The sequence below is a fragment of the Mustela lutreola genome, chromosome 10 (genome assembly GCF_030435805.1).
Source record: "Mustela lutreola isolate mMusLut2 chromosome 10, mMusLut2.pri, whole genome shotgun sequence".
NCBI lineage: Eukaryota > Metazoa > Chordata > Mammalia > Carnivora > Mustelidae > Mustela > Mustela lutreola.
In genome coordinates, this window is record NC_081299.1 from 53,375,104 (window position 1) to 53,395,869 (window position 20,766).

General features: G+C 39.5%; 1 long non-coding RNA gene across 1 annotated transcript in view; it reads right to left on the minus strand.

Moving 5' to 3' along the window:
• Positions 1 to 1,649: 1,649 nt before the first annotated feature.
• Positions 1,650 to 20,766, minus strand: part of LOC131809345 (uncharacterized) — a 28,325-nt gene continuing 9,208 nt past the window's right edge. Inside the window, exons 2-5 of the long non-coding RNA XR_009345141.1 lie at positions 17,919 to 18,029; positions 17,012 to 17,236; positions 2,649 to 2,786; positions 1,650 to 1,992 (exon numbers count right to left, since the gene is read on the minus strand). This is a non-coding gene — a long non-coding RNA (uncharacterized LOC131809345). The remainder of the gene's footprint in view (positions 1,993 to 2,648; positions 2,787 to 17,011; positions 17,237 to 17,918; positions 18,030 to 20,766) is intronic.

A 20,766-nucleotide genomic window follows, 5' to 3' on the forward strand; every position in this document is an offset into this window, starting at 1 on the left:
ATGGGAATATACTTAAAACTGCACATAACTATTGAAATTAATAACTCAATTATAAGTGAGAGAATACAGAAGTAGTAACTTTCTTGGCTAGCCAGCTAGACCAAGTAAGGGCTAATACTTGAGCTGAGTGATGCAAGGAAGAGGGAACCCAAACCAAGGGAATGATACGTTGGCAGAAGTATGAGCATCTATGCCTTGTGGAAGCCAGAAAGGTATGAGGCAGCACTGCTGAGATAAAGATAAGATCAGCTGTATTGGGAAGTTGTGTGGCCTGGTCTTAACTTTGTTTGCACTAGATAGTAGACTATGCCAGAAAGTGACTCATCACAATTACTTGATAAGATTGTACTACAGGTCTGAACTAAGATGTGGTAGAGCTCAATAAAGAGGGAAGCTGGATTATAACAGGAGTAAAGAAGAGTTAAATGTCTCCAGGGGAGCAACAATGAGGGGCTGAGTATAAGGCTGTGGGGAGGGGCAGACGCTGTGAAGACTGCCTTGTATTGTTTTTTTCTCAAAGGAGAGTCCCTGTTGCTCAGCTCTGAACAGTTTGCACCACGTTGGACTTACTGACCCAATGCTGCCCAATGATTCAGTTTGTTAAGCCAGAAATTGATGTTTTCATGTAAAATCTTACTTTTAAATATTTACAACTTAAATTAAAAAAAAAAATTCCACGGGTCAAGTAGCACATTAAGTCAATTTGGGGCTTCTGGCTTAGAGATGCATGGGAGGTTAGGAATGAGGATCTTAGTGGCTAGATAGATGTGTATGAAGTAAGGAGGTATGATTTGGGTTTTGTTTGTTTGTTTGTTTTTTAAGATTTTGTTTATTTGACAGAGATCACAAGTAGGCAGAGAGGCAGGCAGAGAGAGAGAGAGGAGGAAGCAGGCTCCCTGCTGAGCAGAGAGCCCAATGCGGAGGAACTCTATCCCAGGACCCTGAGATCATGACCTGAGCCAAAGGCAGAGGCTTAACCCACTGAGCCACCCAGGCATCCCAGGAGATATGATTTGTAAAGGCAAAAGTATGAAGGTGAGGATTTTCTAACTAGATTAACAAAAAAAAGTGTGTAGTTTTATAGAATTCTGCTCTGTCAGAGAACACCACCTATTCCAATGAATCGATGTTTATTTTTACCCCTTGAGTTCCACTGAATTCTTTTTCCTTTATTCTTTGCAGCCAGTGAATATTCAAGCATCCAATAATTGTGTGTGTATGTGTGTATATATGTATATGTATATACACTATTTGTAATAGAATTGTGTGTGTGTGTGTGTGTATAAGCATGCATATATGATAGAAGGTGCTAAAATTTATTGAGGGTTTGCTCTGTGGTTCCAGGCAATAGGCCAAGCATTGTATACCACCTACAAGTAATGAAGCTGAGGTTCAGACAAATGAGGTTATTTGTCAAGACCACTCATGCAGGGGCGCCTGGGTGGCTCAGTGGGTTAATAAGCCTCTGCCTTCGGCTCAGGTCATGATCCCAGGGTCCTGGGATCGAGCCCCGCATCAGGCTCTCTGCTCAGCAGGGAGCCTGCTTCCTCCTCTCTCTCTCTCTGCCTGCCTCTCTGCCTACTTGTGATCTCTCTCTGTCAAATAAATAAATAAATAAATCTTTTAAAAAAAAAAAAAAAAAAAAGACCACTCATGCAGTAAGTGGTAGATGAAGACTTCAGCTCTACTCCACTTACTACTCAGCTGTTTTTCCTCATTCTAACTCTCACTGCCCAAAGACACCAAGGGACCATATTAAGGGCTCTGCAACCAAGGCACCTTTGGCTTTGGGCAGGAATTCCAGGAGTCAGGGTGGAGAGCCCGGCCGCTTGGAGGTGGCTAGGACTTGAGTTGTGTTGAGTCTCTAGTGGCCAGCTTTTTTCCTAGCCAGAATTCTATGTATTCTTTAACAAGTCTAGAAGGCCTCCCATGGAAAGATTAGATTTCATAGTCCATCAGGAGTTGACACTTTGCATTTCCCCATTTCAGTGCCTGAGAAAAGAAAAAAGGTTTCCTGAGAAGGAAAAATCAGTAATAAAAAAATGAATAGATCATCTTTAAATCAGGACAGATCAGCCACTCCGGTGGCAGGAATGGCCCACCTACACTGACCACTCTAGATCCACTATGTCATAGACATCAACCATCCTGGATACAATTAAGTCACATCAGACTACTCTGGACATGTTGGTCCCCAGACATACCAACTATCCTGGACACCGATTATATACACCCATCACATTATGGAAACATTTTGTCAGTGTGACAGGGTCAGAGAAGGGGGTGCAGGCTAGAATTGCTTAGAAACTTGAATGAACCATCTATGTGTTATCTATATAAAAACCTAGGCATTTTTCCTATTTGAAGCCCCACCCCCCAAAAAACCAAACAGCCCAATAATCTAATGCTCATGAAAGTCTCACCTAAAAATTTATAAATGTTGGCATTTGAGGTTAGGTAGCTAAACTCGTTGAAGATAAATGGCAGATGTCTAAACCTTAATCTTTATACACACCTTACAAAAACCAGAGACCAAGGACAGCAAATAAAGCTACAATTAACTCACCACACAACACAATTATATCTACTACATAACAGGAAATAGAAGACTGCAAACTCCGATTTCATTTGAGTGGGAAAATACATACCTGAAATCAGTAGCACCAGCAGTGGAGCCCGTGTGGAAGTGGAGAGGTAGGCAGGAAATATTTGGGAAGAGTAATGAAAGGGCACGGCTTCTGGGAAACAACAAAGGAACTTGAAAGGAGGTGGCACCTCTTAGAGATCTGGTGATGAAGAGGGAAGAATAAAGAAGTTGATGGAAATTTGGGGTTCTACAGAAATAAGAGTTTCATGAAAGCTAACGTACTAAACTCTCCTTAACACTCCTCCCCTGCCCCCCAAAGATGCTCCTTATTAAAGAAATTGCATTTCACTGTACCAACTGAAGAAGGCACTCTTAAACTAAGAAAACTGGTAAGCCACGCAACTCCTTCAGTCCCGTCTGTAGAAACACCGGATACAGGAAAATCTGAAGTCTTAAAAATCAAGGAAATAAGGCTGGGGTGCCTGGGTGACTCAGTGGGTTGGGCCTTGGCCTTTGGCTCAGGTCATGGTCTCAGGGTCCTGGGATAGAGCCCCGCATCGGGCTCTCTGCTCAGCAGGGAGCCTGCTTCCCCCTTTCTCTCTGCCTGCCTCTCTGCCTACTTGTGATCTCTCTCTGTCAAATAAATAAATAAAATCTTTAAAAAAGAAAAAAGTAAAGAAGGCAGACAACATCCACACAAAGTAACTTAAAAGGAATAGATTAAAACTTCTTCAGCCTATGAAAATACTCGAGACCCAAACTTGAGGCAGAAAAAAACCACCACAACTCTCCAATATGAGTCAAATATGGTCAGACAATAACAGACATGAAAAAACACCACAAATCAGAAATTCACAAGTGCAGAAAAAAAGTGGGCACAAAAAAGTTTGTGGAATAAGAATTGCCTGAACACAAAAAAGTGAGGGAAAAGATAATGGTCCCCCCAATTAAGACTAAACTGCAAGGTACACAAAAAAGAAATGATTAAACAAAGCATGAAAAGGAGACGTAGGAACATGAAATGAAAATTTGCCAGAGAATTAAAATAAAAAGTAAAAAGCTCAGAAAATAATAGCTTTAGAAGACAAAGAAGTTCTAACACACCTATAACTGGATTATGTAAGAAAAAAAAAAACCCATAAAACCAATGTTTAAAGCTATAATCTTACAAAAACTTACAAAAGACAAACCCTGAATCTACATATGAAAAACGTACACTGTGGAGCTGTGAGAACTGACTCAATATAGTGAACTTTAAGACATTCTACTATATCTAGGAAAACACCTCTCAGCCTCTGGACAAAAAGACCAAGTGATTCAAATACAAAGCAAAACAACAATGGAGCCACATTGTCAAGGAAAGAAATTGTGAACTACAGGTATTATATCCAGGCAAGCTGACTTTCAATTACCAAGCAAATGTGGCACAAAATGTTTATAGTTGCTGCCACTGGGTGAAAGGGACCAAGGGTAGTATTCTTTTAACTTTTCTGTAGACAGAAATTTTTCTAAATACTAAGTTGGGGGAAATCTCAAGTTTAAAAAAGTATTGACTAATTATTGATCTCTCAATTCCTTTCTTCAGCTTCTGGCAACAACTTTTATACGTTCTATCCATGGATTTGCCAATTCTGGACATCTCATATAAATGGAATCATATAAGTGGACTTTTGTGATTGGCTTTTTCACTTAATATAATGTTTTCAAGGTTCATCCATTTTGTAGCATAGATCAATACCTCATTCCTTTTTGTAGCTGAGTAGTATTGTATTGTGTGGATATACAACATTGTGTTTATTCATTCATCAACTGATGAACACTTGTGTTTTTCCACTTTTTGGCCATTATGAATAATGCTGCATGAACATTTGTGTATAAGTTTTTGTGGACACACATATTCTTAATTCTCTTGAATATATAGCTAAGAGTCAACTTACTGGGTCATATGGTAGCCCTATGTTTAACTTTTTGAGGAACAGCCAAACTATTTCCCAAAGGGGTTTCACTACTTTACATTCCCACCAGCAATGAATGTGAGTTCCAGTTTTTTTACATCTTTGTCAACACTTGTTGTTGTGTCCTTTTGATTATAGCCATCCTTGTGGATGTGAAGTGGTATCCGGTTGTGATTTTGATTTACATTTTCCTAGTGATGTCAAGCATCTTTTCATATTTCATTATTGGTCATTTATATATCTTTTTTGGAGAAATATCTATTTAAATCCTTTGTCCATTTAAAAACTGGGTTATCTTTTTATTGTTGTGTTTTAAGAGTTTTTTTTATATATACTGTATACTAGACTCTTTTCAGATCTAAAATTTGCAGTATTTTCTCCCATTTTGTAGGTTTTTCACTTTTTTTAAAAAAAGATTTTATTTATTTATTTGACAGGCAGTGACCACAAGAAGGCAGAGAGGCAGACAGAAAGAGAGAGAGGTGGAAGCAGGCTCCCCGCCAAGCAGAGAGCCCCAACGCGGGGCTTGATCCCAGAACCCTGGTGTCATGACCTGAGCCAAAGGCAGAGGCTTTAACCCACTGAGCCACCCAGGTGCCCTGGTTTTTCACTTTTGAAATACAAATGTTTTTAATTTTTTAAAAAGATTTTATTTATTAGAGAGAGAGAAAGAGAGTATGAGCAGGGGAAGGGGCAGAGGGAGAGGAGAAGCAGACTTCCACTGAACAGGTTGCCCAACACAGAGTTCCATCCCAGGACCTGAGATCATTACCTGAGCTGATGTCAGATGCTTAACTGACTGATCCACCCAGGTACCCCCCAGTTTTTTTGTTTTGATGAAGTCCAATTTACCTACTTTTTCTTTTGTTGTATTTTTGGTATCATATTTAAGAAACCATTACTTAATCCATAGTCACAAAGACTTACATTTATATTGTCTTACAAGAATTTTGTAGTTCTTATGTTTAGGTCCTTGATCTAATTTGAGTTAATTTTTGTATATGGTGTGAGGTAGGAGGTCCAGTAATTCTTTGCATGATATACAGATGTCCCAGCACGTTTAGTTGGAATGACTATTCTTTCTCCACTGAGTTGTCTTCATTATTTGGTTGAAAATCAACTGGACATACATACATAGTTTATTTCTGGGTTCTTAATTCTGTATCATTGATCTATACATCTATCCTTATACTAGTACTGCACAGTCTTGATTACTGTAGCTTTGTCATACCTTTTGAAATAGAAAATGTGAGTTTTCCAAATCTGTTACCTTTCAAGAATGTTTTCACTCTTCTGGGTCCCTTGCATTTCCAGATGTATTTTATATTTTATTTTATTTATTTTTATTTTAGTGTACTGCATTTTTATAGATTTATTTATTTATTAGAGAGAGAAAACAGGGGAAGAGGGGCAGAGGGGGAGGAAGAGGAAGAGAGAAAATCTCAAGCAGGCTCCAACGCCCAGCATGGAACCCGATCTAGGGCTCTGTCCCGAGACTCTGAAATCATGACCTGAGCCAAAGTCAAGAGTTGGGAGCTCAACCAACTGAGCCACCCAGGCACCTCTCCATGTGTATTTTATTTTATTTTATTTTTTAAAGATTTTATTTATTTATTTGACAGACAGAGATCACAAGTAGGCAGAGAGGCAAGCAGAGAGAGAGAGAGAGGAGGAAGCAGTCTCCCTGCTAAGCAGAGAGCCCAATGTGGGACTCAATCCGAGGACCCTAAGACCATGACCTGAGCTGAAAGGAGGCTTAACCCTCTGAGCCACTTAGGTACCCCTCCATGTGTATTTTAGAATCAGCTTGTCCTTGTCAATTTTTGCAAAAAAGACAGGTGGGATTTTGATAGGGTTTGTGGTTTGATGTGTAGATACATTTGGGGAATATTGCCATCTTAACAATATATAGTCTTCCAATCCATGAACATGTGATGTGTTTCTATTTAATTTTTCTTCAATTTCTTTCAGTGATATTTTGTGATTTTTTAAAAAGGTTGTTTATTTTGAGAGAGAAGTGAGCGAGCATGAGTGAGGGGAGGGGTAGAGGGAGAGAGAGAAAATCTCAAGCAGACTCCTCACTGAGCTTAGAGCCTGATGCAGGGCTCAATCTCATGACCCTGAGATCATGACCTGAGCCCAAATCAAGAGTGGGATGCTCAATTGACCAAGATATCCAGGTGCCCTGATATTTTGTGATTTTTACTGTATAAGTCTTATACACTTTTAAAATTTTTATTCCTCAGTATTTTGTTCTTTTGATGCAATTGTAAATGGAACTGTTTCCTTAATATTTTCAGATTGTTCATTGCTAGTGTGTAGACATACAATTGATTTTTATATATTGATTTTGTATCCTGATACCTTGCTGAAATTCTTATTTAACTCTAATAATTATTCATTCTTATCCTCAAGTTAACCCAGATTTGTCAAGTAGGATTGACTTCAAGTTGTCCTTGATTCTTTTTGATATGGCTTTGTCAGTGTTTGAACACTGACTTGATTCTTGGCATATGATCTCAGAGACCTCTTGGAATTTCCCTTCTAAGACCTGGTCTTAGCCATTTCTCTGCAGAGCTCTAGTTTCCTTTGGTGGGGTATGATATTTAGAAACCACAAAGATCTTGGTACCAGGTGTGCTCATGGTTATTCTAGTGACATTAGACAGAATTAAGAAATATATATATTTTTTTCTGCTTTTTATTTTTTTAATTTTTTATATTGAGGTATAATTAGCATACAATGCTATATTGGTGTAGGTGTACAGTATAATGATTCAACAGTTCTGTACATTACCCAGTGCTCATCATAATAAGTGTACTCTTAATCCCTTTTATTTACTTCACCCATGCCTCCAGCCATCTCCCCTCTGGCAACCACCAGTTTGTTCTCTGTATTTAAGAGTCTGGTTTTTTTGTCTTTTTTCTTTGCTCATATGTTTGTTTCTTAGGTTCCGCATATGAGTGAAATCACATGGTATCTATCTCTCTCCATCTGAGTTATTTCACTTAGCATTATACACTGTAGTAAATGGCAAGATCTTTTCTTTTTTCATGGCTGAGGAATATTCCTCTGTGTGTGTGTGCGTGCGTGTGTGTTCATCAATAACATATCGAAGGACACTTGGGTTGCTTCCATATATTGGCTATTGTAAGTAATGCTGCAGTAAACATAGGAGTGCACATATCTTTTCAAATTAATGTTTTTGTTTTCTTCAGGTAAGTATCCAGTAGTGGAATTACTGGATCATATGGTAATTCCATTTTTAATTTTTTGAGGAACCTCCATTTCCACAGTGGCTGCACCAGTTTGCATTCCTACCAACAGTGCACAAGGATTCCTTTTTCTCCACATACTCCCCAACACTTGTTTTTTCTTGTGTTGTTAATTTTAGCCATTCTGACAGGCGTGAGGTGATATCTCATTGTGGGTTTGATATGCATTTCCTGATGATGAGTGATGTTGAGCATCTTTTCATGTGTGTGCTGGCCAACTCTATGTTTTCTTTGGAAAAATGTCTATTCAGGACCTCTGCCTAATTTTAATTTAATTATTTAGGGTTTTTGCTGTTAATTTGTGTAAGTTCTTTATATAGTTTGGATATTAACCCCTCATTAGATAACATCATATGCAAGTATCTTCTCCCATATAGGCTTTTTGTTTTGTTGATGGGTTTCTTCACTGTTCAAAAGCTTATTATTTTGGTGTAGTCCCAACAGTTTGATTTTGCTTTTGTTTCCCTGCTTCAGGAAACCTAACTAGGAGAATGTTTTGTTTTAAGATTACTTATTTATTTATTTATTTGACAGAGGGAGTAAAAGTAGAAGCAGGCTCCCTACAGGAAGCCTGGGGTGGGCCTCTTTCCCAGGACTCTGACATCATGACCTGAGCCACAGGCAGACACTTAACTGACTGAGTGACCCAGGTGCCCTAGAAAAATGTTTCTATGAAACAAAAAAAAAGTTTCTATGGCCAATGAAAAGAAATTACTGCCTATGTTTTCATCAGGAGTTTTATGGTTTCAGGTCCCACATTTAAGTCTTTGATCCATTATGAAATTTTTTATTCTTTATGGTATTAAAAAGTCATCCAGTTTCATTCTTTTGCAAAAACTACTAAGCACTAGGTGTGCTTATTGTTTTTGTTATGACATGTTAAGAAACATATATATGTTTAAATTATGTTTTAACATATTTAACATTTATTTTATTTTATATTTATTTATATAACATTTATTATATGTAACATTTAACATATATTAAAATATGTTTAAATTAATATAAATTAAATATATATTAAATACATTTAAGTTATAAGTTAATACTGCTAGTTCTAATTTAAACTTAAGCATTACAAAATTTTTCCATTCTCTTTTTTATTTCATATCTTTCTTCTTATAGTGAAAATAGGGGTTTTTATTGATGATATATTTACTTATTTGCTTTATCCAGCTGCTACTCCTAATGTTATGTAAATCAACCCATAGTTTTTTTCAGAAGCTAAGATGTTTTTCTTTTTAAAAAATTGCCAGTTAAATAGTGTGCTTGGTGATCTAGTTGATTTTTTTTTTTTAAGATTTTATTTATTTATTTGACAGACAGAGATTACAAGTAGGCAGAGAGGCAGGCAGAGAGAAGGAAGCAGGCTCCCCACTGAGCAGAGAGCCCGATGTGGGACTCGATCCCAGGACACTGGGATCATGACCCGAGCTGAAGGCAGAGGCCTTAACCCACTGAGCCACCCAGGCGCTCCAATCTAGTTGATTTTTTAAAAAATTCTATTTATTTGGCAGAGAGAGATCACAAGCAGTCAGAGAGGCAGGCAGAGGGAGGGGGAAGCAGGCTCCCTGCTGAGCAGAGAGCCCGATGCTGGACTTGCTGGGATCATGACCTGAGCTGAAGGCAGGGGTTTTAACCCACGGAACCACCCAGGCACCCCGTGATCTAGTTGATTTACATTCTAGTGCCAGCTCCTTATCTTCTTGACCATGGGTACCAATCGGCTGACTGGCAGTTGGCTATTGATTTTTATATGCCAGTTTTATATTCTACTATGTTAAGGAATTCATTATTTCTTTGTTTTAGCATTGATTCTCATGGGCCTTATGCTTATAATAATCTGCTCATAGTTCTATGCATTTTCCATTTCTTAATTCTAATTATTTTCTCTTGTCTGACTGAATTGGCTAATATTTTCAACACACTAATAGTAGTTAAATAGTAGTGGGGACAATGGCACCCTTACCTTGTTCCTGACTTTAGAAGGAATGCCTCTCATGTTTCTTCATTACATAGAAATTCTTAAATTTCCTATTTCAGAAGCTGGCTATATCTCTTCCATTGATTTTTTTTTTTCCTAAGAAGTTTTAATGACATGACTATATTATATCCCACTGACTTCTGTGTTGTTTTTTTTTTTTTAAGATTTTATTTATTTATTTGACAGAGAGAGAAACAGCAAGAGAGGGAACACAAGCAGGGGGAGTGGAGAGAGGGAAGCAGACTTCCTGCCAAGCAGGGAGCCCCACACGGTGCTCCATTCCCGGACCCTGTGATCATGACCCAAGCCGAAGGCAGATGCTCAACAACCGAGCCACACAGACACCCCTGATTTCTGTTTTTATCTTTAGTATTTGTTCCTTGTGCTTTCTTTTGAGTCAGCTTGGCTTTTTCTAGCCTTTTGAGTTGAGAATTTAATTCATTTATATTCATTGCATCATTTTATGTGAATTTAAGACTGTGAAATTTCATGTGATTATTATATATCACAAATCTCAAATGTAACATTTTTCTTTAGAACAGCCTTAGAGATTCTTCAGTTTCGTTTTGTGTAATTTTTTTACACAAAGGCTGTTTCATAAATTTCTATGTGAAAGGGTTTTTGATTTTTAAAATTTTGATATTTCTAGCATTATTCCATTGTGGTAAAAATGTTTTTTTTGTATTATTTCTATGTTTTGGAACTTTTAAAAAAATGTATTTATTTATTTGACAGAGAGATAGAGATTGCAAGTAGGCAGAGCAGGAGGCAGAGAGAGAGAGGGGAAAGCAGGCTCCCTGCTGAGCAGAGAACCTGCTGTGGGGCTCAATCCTAGGACTCTGAGATCATGACCTGAGCGGAAGGCAGAGGCTTAACCCACTGAGCCACACAGGCACCACTATGTTTTGGAACTTTTGAACTTTTTGTCAAGTTTTGTGACTTTTCCATGAATACTTGAAAAGAAGGTGTGTTTTCTATTATTACACATCTGCATTTAAGTTTGTCTGTTAGAAGTCTGTACTTCTCAAACTCCCCTAAGATGGGATATGCCAGTTAGCCAAAACTGGAAAAAGGAAGAAAATTTCATATTTTACAATTATCCTTAAGGGTTTTTCTGTTTTATGCTCTGTCGCTTATCCCTTGGTTATATATTTTTTCTGGCGCCAAAAAGACAGTTCAAAGAAGGATGTGAAGTTTTGTTTTTGTTTTTAAATTTAAAAAAATTATAGAAATGATATGTGCTTAGTAAAGAAAAATGGGGTATGGTATAAATTAATAACAGTCCCATTGCCTGAGTATAGCCATTGTTGATAGTAATGTCATTCCAATTTCTTTTCACCTGTGTGTACATTTTCCTTACATATAATTATAGTAAAATTTTTTTTAAGATTTATTTATTTAGGGGCGCCTGGGTGGCTCAGTGGGTTAAAGCTTTTGCCTTCAGCTCAGGTCATGATCCCAGGGTCCTGGGATCGAGCCCTGCATCAGGCTCTCTGCTCAGTGGGGAGCCTTGCTTCCCCCTCTCTCTCTGCCTGCCTCTCTGTCTGCTTGTGATCTCTGTCTGTCAAATAAATAAATAAATAAATAAATATTTTTTTAAAAAAAGATTTTATTTATTTATTTGACAGAGAGATGCCACTAGTAGGCAGAGAGGCTGGCAGAGACAGAGACGGAAGCAGGCTCCCTGCCAAGCAGAGAGCCCAATGTGGGGCTTGATCCCAGGACCCTGAGATCATGACTTGAGCCGAAGACAGAGGCTTAAACCACTGAGCCACCCTGGTGCCCTATAATAATAATTATTATGGATTTATATTCTTTTTTCTTGTTGGCATTACAGGAAAATAATTTCCATATATTAACATATTCTCTTCCTAAATACTGTTTTTAGTAGTTCACATGTGGACATTATAATTCTTTTATAATTGGATTTTTAACTTTTTTGCTAAGTAAAAATCTGTTCTTCTAATTTATGAACATTACAAATTGATATATAACATTCACATAGTACAGAAAAATAAAAAAATAGTGCCTTTAATTCTTTCATCTAGAGGATAGTCTTGACTAGTATCATGGTTCCCAGTTTTCTGGGTATCGCCCTACTTAACATAAACCATAAACCATAGTAAACCACAGTTTACTAATCTATAATCTCTCTCTTTTTTTTTAAACTCAGCAATGCTGTTAACAGTGACAATGACAACAAAAACCCTCCAATCTTATTTTACACCAAAAAATGACCTTGTGTAAGATGAAAGTTTTTTTTTTTGTTTCAAATTTCTATTGTGAAAATCTTCAAACATATGTACTGGTAGAGAGAGAGAATGGGTCAGTGCGTGCCATGTGAGCCAGCATGCATCTTCAACACTCATCAACTCTTGGGCCATCTTATTTCATTTATATCCTCACCCATTTCCCCACTCTCAGATTATCTGCCGTAATTCACTGAACTCCAGGCTCAATGATGATTCAGAACTTCATGAAGTCATGCACATTTTTCAAGGCCCTTTGCAATCTGGTCCTGACTAACTTTCCAGTTGCTTCTCTTGCCACATCCCCAGTGAGCCCTACACTCAAGTTATTTCAAAGTAAGTTAAGGCCACATCATTCTTCAAACATGCCTTGCTCTTTTGGGCCTCTGTGTCTCTGTATATGCTATTCCATTTTCCTGAAATGTTTTTTCTTCTCTTTTCTGGGTGTCAAACCTTTCTTTACCTCTCATGGTCCAGCTCACATCACCTTATCCATCAGACTTCTTTAAACTCCTCCTCTGGGGCGCCTGGGTGGCTCAGTTGGTTAAGCAACTGCCTTTGGCTCAGGTCATGATCCTGGAGTCCCAGGACTGAGTCCTGCACAGGGCTCCCTGCTCAGTGGGGGGTCTGCTTCTCCCTTTGACCCTCTCCCTTCTCATCCTCTTTCTCTGAAGTAAATAAATAAAATAAAATAAAATAAAATAAAAACAACTCCTCCTCTGAATATTCCTGAACCACTTTGTACTACTTCTACTTTTGCCCTTATCACATTGCACATTCTCAAGCAGGGTGGGGGCCAGCCTGCCACAGGGCCTGATAGGAGGGAAAAACTTGGTAAACAGAGTCCGTTGAAAATTTTGAAAAGTATGCTTTCTAAAAATTTTTAAATTTTTATTTATCTTTTTTAAAAAATTTTATTTACCCATCCACCAAAGAGAGAGAGAGAGAGCACAAGCAGGCAGGGTGGCAGGCAGAGGCCAAGAGAGAAGCAGGCTCCCTGCTGAGCAAGGAACCCAATGCTGGACTTGATCCCAGGACCACAGGATCACGACCTAAGCCAAAGGCAGGGCCCAACCAACTGAGCCACCCAGGCATCTGAAAAATATTCTTTAAATAGACATAAACATTTAAATCTATAATAGTATTAAGAGAAAATAGAAAAGACTTAGTTTTATAATACTGAAGTGTAAAGCCATTCATAATTAAGACATTTATAAAATAAAAGATGAAGAGCCTTGACTGTAATAAAGACTTAAATTTTATGTACAGGAAAATACTCTAAACAATTAAAAGAAGGTATGCCTGGGTGGCACAGTGAGTTAAGCATCTGGCTTTTGGTTTTGGAATTGTGAGATCGAGCCTGATGTCAGGCTCCATGCTCAGTGTGGGGTCTGCTTAGGATTCTCTCTCCTTCTCCCTCTGCCCTTCCCACTCATGTGTGCGCACGCTCTCCCTCTCTCAAATAAATAAATATTAAAGAATTAAAAGAGAAGTGACTAATGTGAAGGAAAAATTTACAGTATATATAATAGAATATTGATATCCTACTGTATAAAGAGCTCCTACAGGGGCGCCTGGGTGGCTCAGTGGGTTAAGCCACTGCCTTCGGCTCAGGTCATGATCTCGGGGTCCCTCTGCTCAGCAGGGGGCCTGCTTCCCTTCATCTCTCTCTGCCTGCCTCTCTGCCTGCTTGTGATCTCTCTCTGTCAAATAAATAAATAAAATCTTTAAAAAAAAAAAAAAAGAGCTCCTACAAATCAGTAAGAGAGAAACTCAATAGAAAAATTGTAGAGGGGCACCTGGGTAGCTCAGTGGGTTGAACCTCTGCCTTTGGTTCGGGTCATGATCCCAGGCTACTGGGATCGAGCCCTGCATCGGGTGGTCTCTGCTCAGCAGGGAACCTGCTTCTTCACCTCTCTCTGCCTCTCTGCTCGCTTGTGATCTCTGTCTGTCAAATAAATAAATAAAATCTTTAAAAAAAAATGGTTGAAAGATATGAACAAATAATACACAAAAGAAACACAAATGGTAAATAAACATATGAAAGCTGTTTAAACCTCTCTCACCATGGCAGTGAGCACAAAAGAGCCAGGGTGTTTGAATTGGAGAGTTATGGCAAGGAAGGAATTTGATTAATATTTCTAGATATTTTCTTGTGATTTTTTTACTTGTACTTAATTCATATGTGGAAATGTAGAATAAAGGTCTGGAAAAGTATATGTTAAGTAGTTAACAGTGGTCGCTTCTGGGGAAGGCTGTGGAATGTGCGGAGCTTCAACCCTGCCATGTGCCTGGAAGGAGACAGCTTGATACTTGTGAACCCCATTAATGACTCTACACAACTCCAAACTAGAGGTCTGGAAAAACTGACATGTACAAAAAAGATTCCTCCTGGGGTGCCTGGGTGGCTCAGTGGGTTAAGCATCCAACTCTTCATTTCAGCTCAGGTCACGACTGCACAGTCATGAGTTTAAGCCAAGAGTTGGGCTCCACTTTGGGTGTAGAGCCTACTTAAAAAACAAAAACAAAAAGCAAACCAACAAAGACTCTTCCTTTTCTTCCTTGCTTGCTGATTCTTTATAAAGAGAGTTTATTGTCACCTTTCTATTATCTCCTCTAGACCAGGGATATGACTAATAAGTGATAGAGTCATCATATGAGTTTCTGATCTTTATATATTTAAGTTTCAGTTGGATTCTTCAGTGGACCCCAAACCCTAATTTATCTCTATTGTTTCAAACTCCTCCTGTATTGAATTTTGTTTTGTCATCAAAGATGACAGAGAGTGGTTAATTACACCGATACATTCTCTCTTTCACCATGCCTGACTGTCTTTTGGTTCCAGTCTGAGCAGTCTAAACAGAGAGGGTTGGGATCCAATAGAACATGTAGTTCCAGAATGAGACTCTTGGCAAAAATCGGTGGATGGGGAAGGAGATTCATGTATGTGGAGCAAGGTCACACTTTTTTTCATCATACACAGGCCTCCCTTCTTGGCCTTGGATGCTTCAGTGATTTAGGTAGAAATGAAATCATATTCACATTTACAGCTGGGAGAGATCACTGTCTCGTTAAAAGAATCAAGATTTCAAAAGACTGCGTCTAGATCAAAACAATAAAATGCAGTTTAATGGAAACAAATGCCAAGTCCCACACTTAAGTAAAAAAAAAAAAAAAAATCATTTGCAGAAGTACAGAATGAGAGGAACTTGACTGGGTCACAATTGTTACAGGAAAAAAAAAGTGAGATTTTAGATGATTCTACACTAGACTGGACCCTAGCCTAACGTTAAAAAATCTCCCACTCCCCCCAAAACAACTGAAATAATCTTAGCTCCTATAATAGAAATGTAGTATGGTGTTCAGATTAGTGGAGCTCATCATATCATTCGTTCTATCAGCATTGAAAATATTTCCAATATAATACTAGTGAAAAATATGAATGATATATAGATTATAATGCTATTTATGTTAAAAATGTGCGTGTGTGTAATAGATATGAACTTAGTCTTACATTTACATCTTAAAATTTAGTTGCAGAAGTAAAACCTTCATAAATGTTTTTTTAATGCACTTTTAAAATATTTTTAAAAATTTAATGAATCCCTTCTCATAGCCATGCATCTTTGTAGACATTGATTATGCAGTATTTGGGCAGTATCTGAAATCCTTGGGAAAATTCTGGGCTCTACTTTTTATAAAGATGTGAAAGAAGGAAATATTCAGAGAGTGAAAAGAGCACAGAAGGAGAAGGAAGGTGTGAAGATAAAGGGCTGGGTGTGGGGAGGGGACAAGAATGCAGATTCTTCAGATGTCAAAGAGCTGTGATGAGAAGGTTCAAGGCAGAACTAAGGCATGTGACTAAATGCTATAAAGGAAGAGAGATCTAAACAAGGAAGGCCTATAACAGTTACAAGTATTCCATTATGGCTAGGGCTGAGTTCCCACTGTGTTCCCTGCCAACTGGGAGGATGATGAGGATAATGTGAACAACAATGGTTACTATTTGTTATTTACTAAGTGTTTTTCACACATGATCTCATTTAATCTTCACAACAGTGCGATGAAGCTCAGAGAGGTTAAGGAAGTTGCCTGAGGTTTTAGTGCCCGCCTCATAAAAGAAGGGACAGTCCAGTATGTCTGCTCTCGTTAGTAAAATTTCTTAGCAAAATAATAGTTCAGCTTATTTGAATATCCAGTATAGAGTGTAACAACAGTAAATGTTCAGTGTACATTAGTTGAATGAGAATGAATCAGCATAAACGGGCAAGAAACAGAATGTAATAGGAATAGGTACTGGAAAAAAAAAGGGGGGGGGCTTCAGAATAAAATACACACAGCCTCTGCCATGGCTGTAAATCTTGAGATAAGCCTGATGGACATGAAGCATGTTTCTGGAGTAGCGCTATCCAATAGAACTTTCTGCAATGATAGAAACATTCTGTAATTCTGCTCTCCAGTATAGTAGCCACTAGCCACATGTGGCTATTGAGCACTTGCAATGTGGCTAGTTCAACAGAGGAACTAATTTTTAAGTCATTTAATTTAATTTAATTTTTATGTTATTTTTTTAAAATGTTTCATTTATTTGACAGAGAGTTAGAGAGAGAGCACAAGTAAGCAGAGCGTCAGGGAGAGGGGGAGAGAGAGAAGCAGGCTCTCTGCTGAGCAGGGGGCCTGATGTGGGGCTCGATCCCAGGACCCTGGAATCATGACCCGAGCTGAAGCAGCTGCTTAACCAACTGAGCCACCTGGGCGCCCCTAAGTCATTTAATTTTATTAATCAAATTTAAATAGTCACATATAGCTAGTGGATACTGTATTGGACGATGTAGAAGCTTCGATTTCCCTTGCATCTCTGCCCATGCCTGCAAGAAGGGCCCAAGCCTTGTAAATTGTTTGGAGGGCACACAAGGATAACAGTTGTGCTGACAGATGCAGTCTGCTCACCCTGGGCTCACCTGGGTGGAATCCAGGCTGGTTGAGGGATCAGAGGAAGCATCAGCAAAACTAACTTCTCGGGGCAGCAGGAACTTTGATCTCATTGGTAGGATGCCCAGGTGCCCCCAAGCAGATCAGCCAGAAGGCAACTCCTTAGGGAAGAAGTCATGGCTGGAAGGCTGTGTGAGCCTCTCGCAGGACAGGACCGCCTCCAGTCACTCAACTGTCATGACTCTCAGAGTTCACTGTCACCAAGTTCATGTGGACAAAACAAAGACCAGGAAGGCTTATGGAATTTTAGGATGCTTCACTGACCCCTTAGTACATGCCATGGTTTCCCCCAACCTGGTCCATAAAAGGAGTCCCAAATCTATATCTTTCCCACTTAATCTGTACTACCTTCTGCATCTTTCTCCAAGCTTTAACCACACAGGTCTTCTCTGTTCCTGCCTAGAATGCACCAAGTCCCAGTAGACTACCCATGATTAAGAGTACAAATTCTGTAGCCACATTGCTAGAGTTCAGAGCCTTCCTTTGCCACTCACTAGCAAGGAATTAACATTTCTGTGCCCCAGTTTCTCCATTTGTAAAGCAAAAATAATAACAGTACTTACTTCAAAAGGTTGCTAGAAGGATTAAATGCACAAACATGCAAAGTGTTTTGCTCACTACTTGACCCATAATAAATATTATGAAGTGTTGGTTATTCCTAGTAGTAACTGTCTTACTATATTAGTGTTTGTCTGTACCTTGAATATTCCCCCCCCGGTCAACTGGTCGTGCTGCAGTTTTCAAAGTTAATGTCATCTTTTTAGGAAGACTTTTCTTCTTGGTGAGTTTTAATTATCACTCCCTCCCCACTCCCAGTTAAACGTTTTAGCAGTGCTAGTATGCTGGGCTTTTCTTTCCCAGCCCATGTTCTCTCACATGATTATCTGTTTGGATGATGGATTGTTTAATGTCTTTCTCCTCTTTTGGAGTGAAAGAACGATACTTGTCCAGTCGTTTAGAATTGTGTCCAGGGGGCTAGTGCAGTATCTGTTCAAGGTAGTTGTTTAAAGAAAGGAAGAATTCATGGAGGCATGTCAGTATCATAGGAGAAGGCAACCCCACATTTCAAATTAAGCTCATAGAACAAGCTCTCTTGAGTATTCATATCATCAAGATCCTCCTCCACTCTGCAACACCTTTCGCTCTATTCGCATAGTTCAGTTCTCTCTATCATCACTAACAACCTACCGTGATAAGAAGCAGAGGTAGTTATTCATAAGAAAGGGAAACATAAACCATCAAATGTACATCAGGGAAATTTGTTCTCAGAGGTGACATCAAATAATTTCATTTGTTTTTCTGTGGCCCCTTGGGAGGTGGTGATCTACAGCACCAGCTAACCTTCCCTTGAAAGTGTCCATCTGGCATCATGTTGCCAGGGATACCCTCGGAGTCCTTGGAGGCTGCGTACAGCCTCTGTAGGTGCATTACTAAGAGGATTCGAACTGCTCTAACATCGCAGGTCTCCATGGCTGGACATGGCAAAGGTGCTTCTTGCTCACATCACAGGCCAACGTGACTGATGGAGAAGGGAAGGGATTTGTTTCATCCACTCATTCAGGAGCCCGGGCCGCCTCTAAATGGCAGCTCTACCATCATTCAGGACTTCAAAGTCAGCTACTGAGCCTCTGACTCCAGCCAGCTTATGTCTGAAGGAAGAGAGCTTGAAAAGTTTTCAGAGGCCAGACCTCTAAGTGGTGGATATCATTTCTCCTCCATTCCCTTAGCCAGACTTATCACATGGCCATGATCAACTGCCAGTTAGGGTGGGAAAGTAGTTTACCTGCTTTCCCAGGAAGGAGAGAGGTGTGGGAATTGGTGAACACCAGCCATCTCTGTCACAAAAGTAAATTGCTATCAGGAGAACACCACCACACAACCCATACAGTGGTGTTAAGACCTCCAATTTTAACTTTGATTTACTTCAACCAAAAATGGGAGCATGAACACATTTTAAGCTTTAAAATCATGCAGGCTTTTCCTGAAGGAATCACACCAAGATCCTAACTTGCAAAGGTACTCTCCAGCAGAAAAGGTGAGGACTGTAAGCCCCGTGGATGAGGCTTCCATCACATAAATGGCAGCTGAATTCCTAGTGAAGCCCACCTTATTCCCATTCACCTTTCACCACCCATTTTAAAAAATGTATTTATTTTAGGGGCACCTGGCTGGCTCAGTGGGTTAAAGCCTCTGCCTTCAGCTCAGGTCATGATCTCAGGGTCCTGGGATCAAGTCCCACATCGGGCTCTCTGCTCAGCAGGGAGTCTGCTTTCCTTCCTCTCTCTCTGCCTGCTGCTCTGCCTACTTGAGATCTCTGTCTGTCAAATAAATAAATAAAATCTTTTAAAAAAAGTATTTATTTTAGCAAAACAGAGCAAGTTCATCAAGCCTGGTGAGGGACAGAGGGGGAGGGAGAGGGACAAGCAGACTCAGCACTGTGGGTGGGATTTGGTGTGAGTCTCTGCACAGTGCTCAGCTCCACAACCCTGAGATGATGACCTGAGCAGAAGTCAAGATTTGGATGCTCAAGCCCCTGAGCCACCCAGGCACCTCTATCACCACCCTTTTTAAAGCTGCCCTAACAAAGTCTTCTTTTGGCAATGGGCTTAACACTTGATACTATTTTTTTCCTTTCTTATTATACAAGTCAGATTAGGGGTGCCTGGGTAGCTCAGTGGGTTAAAGCCTCTGCCTTTGGCTCAGGGTCCTAGGGTCCTGGGATGGAGCCCCACCCACATTGGGCTCTGCTCCGCGGGGAGCCTGCTTCCTCTTCCCTCTCTCTGCCTAGTTGTGATCTCTGTATGTCAAATAAATAAATAAAATCTTAAAAAAAAAAAAAAAACAAGTCAGATTAGTTCAAAGAAAGCTTAAAACAATGAAAGAAATAGCAAGGCAAGAAGAAAAAATAATTAATAATCACACAACTGGGTTGTCATTTTCAAAAAGGCTTCTGACAAGGAGACTGAAGAAAGAAGAGAGGAACCCCCAAATCACCCTCCCTAAGGCCCTGTAAACCATTCCCATGGCCCTGTCCTTCTCCACTGGAAAGCTTCCCAACTACAAGTCTGTAGGGAACCACTCACCCCATACTTCATTTCCCATCCACTAAGGCATACATTTAAACTCTGAGCTATGGAGCAAAAATTTTCAGAAAGGCCCTTTGCCCTTGGGTAGATTTTCCAGTTTCCACACAAAGGCTCTTCTCTAACAGAGAAGAGTTAAGTACAAAAACCTTTTGTTATAGCATGTTTGTGTCACTCACTAGAGGAAGGTGAGGATTAGCATAGTCCGAAACATGCTTTATGTCAGACAAGTCCAGATGCTTTATAAAGGTAAATTTACGTTTTATCTCCAAAGTTAACCCCCGAGACAGATATTATTTTCCCAATTTTACAGAAGAGAAAACTAAGGCACAGAGAGGCTAGTAAGTCACCCAGGGTTACCTAGAAGTGAGTCGTTATGTTCCTTTAATCATTCTTCTCCACTGCCCTTAAGCTCCAGACATGATGGAGAAAATAGGGAAGGAGGCTTTCTGGAAAAGCTCCTTGGAAATGGGGTGTTTTCTGGACTAGGTTGGGCTGCATATTAAGTTACAGGTTAGAAAACCTTTCTTGATCATCTCTGGCAGAGGATGTTTCTTGCCAAACCTTAATTCTGGCTTCTGCCTGGTAATCCCAGACCCTGGATACATCTCTCTTGCCCTTCTTAGCCTCGAGAGGTAGTG